Source organism: Octopus bimaculoides, chromosome 18 (assembly GCF_046866305.1).
Source record: "Octopus bimaculoides isolate indiv1 chromosome 18, ASM4686630v1, whole genome shotgun sequence".
NCBI lineage: Eukaryota > Metazoa > Mollusca > Cephalopoda > Octopoda > Octopodidae > Octopus > Octopus bimaculoides.
Window position 1 is genome coordinate 51,322,381 of NC_142945.1, and position 4,898 is coordinate 51,327,278.

The window sequence follows — 4,898 nt, forward strand, 5'->3', positions numbered from 1 at the left end:
TACAAATGAACGTAATTGTGTTCGCACACACACACACACACACACACACACACACACACACACACACAACTGGTGGTGCTGTTCGTCGCAAAAGCAGCAGCAGCTTCATCGGTGGATAACAGCAGTGATGGAAGAAGCAGCGGAGCATCGTGTGTAGCCAAGGCCGTCGTTGCTGTTGTTGTATGCCACATTGTCGACCTTATCACCACCACCAGCACCATCATCATTGTCACCATCATCATCATCATCATCATCATCGGTGTATTCACCATCATTATTACCACCACCATTATCTTCCTCTTACTTATTATCATCGTCGTCAACATCTAGACAGCACCCTCCCCCCACCAACGTTTTCGTCATTATCCACCCACCACCACCATCAACATCATCACCACCCACTTTAACCACCACCGCCACCACCATCACCACCGTCGTCAACGTCATCATCATCATCGTAGCACCTTCTCCATCATCATCATCATCACCATCATCATCATTATAATCTTCATTACCACTATTGCAACGCCAAGAGAATGGCACTTGACGAAATATCCTGAGGCTAAACTCGATAGTTGTGCTGACCAGTTAAGATGCGTTTGGCAGGGCCGAGTCAGCAGAGGGAGCCCCCGTGGCATCCGAATCAGAGAGGAGTGTGATGGTGGGAGAGTGGAATCCGGTACCTACCCCCGACGATCTGCTGTGATTTACAACAGATTTGGAACATCGAAAATAAGATTTATCGGCTCTGCAGAATGTCCAGCTTTTCGAATCGTTAAGTGACCAGTACTTGATGGTTTTGCCTGCGAAGTTTATAGAAGTATATCAGGCTTGTTTGGCCCTCTGTATGAGAACTTCAGATAAACTTCAGATAAACTTCAGAGAACTTCAGATAAGAATGGTGACACTCCCCATGAAGGACTCAATGTAGGAAAGTTTTCAGCATCATAGCTCTGCTGGTAGCCGAGCTAAGCACTGTGGCCATCGGGTACCGAGGTGATTAGTGTTATACTTAAGTGATGTGTATTAACCGAAACACACGTTAATCAGGATACAGCAAGGTCTTTGTATTTTGCATTCGATCAACTGTTCATTTACAGTGCTTGAGGTCTGATTCAATTAGAATTTTTAGGTCGGTAGGAAATGAGTGAAGGCTCGGAGTAGGGTAGTCAGTCTCTCTCAGAAAGGGGCCGGGGTGAGGCTATCTCCGAAATATCTGTCAGTGGTGATAAACTCCTTCATCGTTCTGACCGGCCTTGGTTGGGAGTATCTATTCTTCCGTTTGTTGTAGAAAGGTCTGATTCCTGTAGTTAGCATGTCTATTTGCTATCAACCTTCTTTTTATCAAAGGCTCGTTATGCCCTGGCATATACTAGGGCTGCTCTGTTTGCAGCGACTCGCAGACAATGAGCTGAATTGATACGATCGGCGTTTGTACGCATACCCAAATTTCCATGTCGGATCGAATCTAAAACCTTCAGGTTACCAATCGGACATGTTAACCACACAGTCATTGCCTCAGTCAGCACACAGCCATACTTACATAAGATTGATAAAACAAGATTAAACGAAAGCCACGCCTGCACCTATAGAAACGAATTGCCCACCCAGGGACGATTTCTTTCTATAGGTGTAGGCATGGTTGTGTGGTAAGAAGCTTGCTTCCCAACCACATGGTCCCGGGTTCAGTTCCACTGCGTGATACTTCGAGCAAGTGTCTTCTGCTATAGCCTCGGACCGACCAAAGCCTTGTGAGGGGAACTGATAGACGGAAACTGAAAGAAGCCCGTCATTAATATGTGTGTGTTGTGTGTGTCTTTGAGTCTGTGTTTGTTCCCCCTACCATCGCTTCACAACCGATGCTGGTGTGTTTACGTCCCGTAATCCACCGGTTCGGCAAAAGAGACCGACAGAATATGAAGTACTAGACTTACAAAAAATCAGTCCTGGGGTTGATTTCTTCGACAAATAAAAAACCCTTTAAGGCCGAGCTCCAGTATAGCCACCGTCAAATAACTAAAACGTGTAAAAGAATAAAAGAATAAAAGAATAAAAGAATAAAAGAATAAAAGAATAAAAGAATAAAAGAATAAAAGAATAAAAGAATAAAAGAATATTAGTCTTATGAATATGTTTCTTTCCTTTTTATCTTTAAACCATGACTTTTTGTTGTTCTTTCGCTGTTTTTTTGTTTTTTGTTTTTTTGTCTCCAGTCTGGTGCGAAGGTAAACAGACTTGAGAGCCACAGGTGTTTACACAACACTTTATCATTCCATTTCTTTGTAGCACTTCGTAACACACCATTATATTTATTCCAATTCTTTGTAAATTCTCATACATTTTTGTAACCTGTCTCACACACGTCTCTCTTATCCGTTGTTCTTTTTTTCTATTCTGCTTCTTTTTTTTTTTTTGTTTTTATCCTTCTTCCTTCGTCTTGCAGTTTTGGTTCCAGTTCTTTACGTTACGATTTCAAATCGTAACGTGAGGTCAGCACTTCATTTTATCCGTTTGGGGCTGCATAAAATAAAGCGACAGTCAAACACTTGGTTATATAAGAAGGTGCATAGTTCAGTGGTTAGAACATCGGGCTCACAATCATAAGATAATGAGTTCGATTCCTAGACCGAGCTGTGTGTTATGTTATGTTCTTGAGCAAGAAACTTTGTTTCACGTTGCTCCAGTTCACTCAGCTGTAGAAATGAGTTGCGACGTCACTGGTGCCAAGTTGTATCGGCCCCTTTGGCCTTTCCTTTGGATAGGATCGGTGGCATGGAAAGGGGAGGCTGATATGCATGGGCGACTACTGGTCATCCACAAACAACCTTGCCCGGTCTTGTGTCTTGGAGGGAAACTTTCAAGGTGCAATCCCATGATCATTCATGGCCCAAGGGGTTCTTTATCCAATAAGCGACCAACCACCTGCTCATAAATTTTTGACCTGCAATCTTAGAATAAATTGTAATGGTAATTGATTAAGAGAATCATTAGAGCGTCAAACAAAATCCTTTATAATTCAGCTGTTTAAGTTCGGAGTTCAACTAGCAATGAGGTCAAGGTTAGCATCCATCCTTCTGAGATCGATAAAATAAAGTAGCAATCAGTTACTGAGGTCGGAATAAACGACTAAACTCACGCACCAGAAAAGCGAGGGCCTTATTTACTCCTTTACAAAATAATTATCAACGTGTAAGAACCTTACTAGGCGCAGGTGTGGCTGTGTGGTTAAGGAGCTTGCTTCTCAACCTTGTCGTCTTCAGTTCAGTTCCATTGCGTGGCACCTTGAGCAAGCGTATTCTACTACAGCCCCGGATCGACCAAAGCCTTGTGACAGAATTTGATAGACGGAAACTGAAAGAAATCCATCGTATATACGCGTGTGTATGTGTGTGCACGCGCGCGTGTGGTTGTGTAGAACTACGCTTCTCAACCACATGGTACCGGGTTCAGTCCCATTACGTGGTACAGTGGACAAGTGTCTTCTACTATAACCTCGGGCTGACCAAGGCCTTGTGAGTAGATATGGAAGACAGAAACTGAAAGAAGCCTACAGTATATGCATATATGCATATATGTGTATGTGTGTGTGTCTTTATGTCTGTTTGTCCCTCACCGCCGATTCGCAACCGGTGTTCACGTCTTTACGTCCCCATGACTAAGCCTTTCGGCAAAAGAGACCGATAGAACATGTACCAGGGCCTTATAAATATAAATACTGGAGTCAATGTGCTCATCAAAACCATTCAAGGTTGTGCCCCAGCATGGCCTCAGTCCAATAATTGAAACAAATAAAAGATTTATGATTTTTGATCCGTCGAAATCCATTGACTGTTTTCTAAAACTATTCTAATATAACAAGTTCAGATCTCACTGCGATCGACTTCTGCCAGGCCGCCTCCTAAATTAGCAAATTAAATATCCAGTAATGTCGCGGTAGAGGGTTCGATTTCATCCGCGGTATCTCCGTCTTCTTTCTTTCTTTCTTTCTTTCATTGTTTTATTCGAACTTACTGACATTTGTTATCAATCAATAGACGAATTCACTACGATGAGCTGCGGTGGTGATGGCGGATGTTGTAGTATAGTAATAGTAATAGTAGTAGTAGTAGTAGTAGTAGTAGTAGTAGTAGTAGTAGTAGTAGAAACAACAGTAGCAACAGCAGAAGCAGTAGTAGTAGTAGTCGTAACAACACTAGCAACTACAGCAGAAGCCGTAGCAGCAGCAGAAGCAGCAGCAGAAGCAGAAGCAGAAGCAGAAGCAGAAGCAGTAGTAGTAGTAGTAGTAGTAGTAGTAAAAAGAAGGGAGCCGGGCGAGGGTGGTGTTACAAAAGGAACCCGATACGGAGGAAGGGGAAGAGGAGGAGGGGGAGGGGAAGGAGGAGGAGGATAACAAACAGCAACATTTTTTCTGGTACCTGTGATATGAAGCTGCAGAGCCTGCTGCTACCACTGCGGCTGCTGATGCTGATGATGCGGCTACTATTGCTGCTGCTGCTGTAGCTCCTGGTGTTCTTCTTATCGCTGCTGCTCTGTTGTTGTCGCTGCTGCTGCTACTATAAACAATCGATGCATTAGCAGCAGCTGCTGCTATGTGTGCAACAGCTGTGCTGTAGCAACAGGTAATGCAATGTGCAGCGACAAACAGACTGACAGACAGACAGACAGACAGCGATGAGGTGCAGCGGAGGATATGACATCATCGCTAATTGCAGCTGTCTGCACCAATGGTGATTTGTTTATCGTGGCCCTGGCTTGTTGCCATGGAGACCGGCATCAATGGCAAGGGGGAAAACAGTAGTAGTAGTAGTAGTAGTAGTAGTAGTAGTAGTAGTAGTAGTAGTAGTAGTGGCGGTGGCGATCGTGATGGTCGTCGTCGTCGTCATAATGGTAGTGGTGGT

General features: G+C 43.8%; 1 protein-coding gene across 2 annotated transcripts in view; it reads right to left on the reverse strand.

The window, feature by feature from the left end:
- The window catches only part of LOC106875521 (uncharacterized), a 113,678-nt gene extending 108,983 nt beyond the window's left edge, over nucleotides 1-4,695 (reverse strand). Inside the window, exon 1 of one of the 2 annotated variants that reach the window (XM_014923710.3) lies at nucleotides 4,416-4,695. The gene's annotated coding sequence lies outside the window, so the exon portion shown is untranslated. The remainder of the gene's footprint in view (nucleotides 1-4,415) is intronic. The other variant, XM_089366275.1, reaches the window with a different exon arrangement.
- Nucleotides 4,696-4,898: the final 203 nt, after the last annotated feature.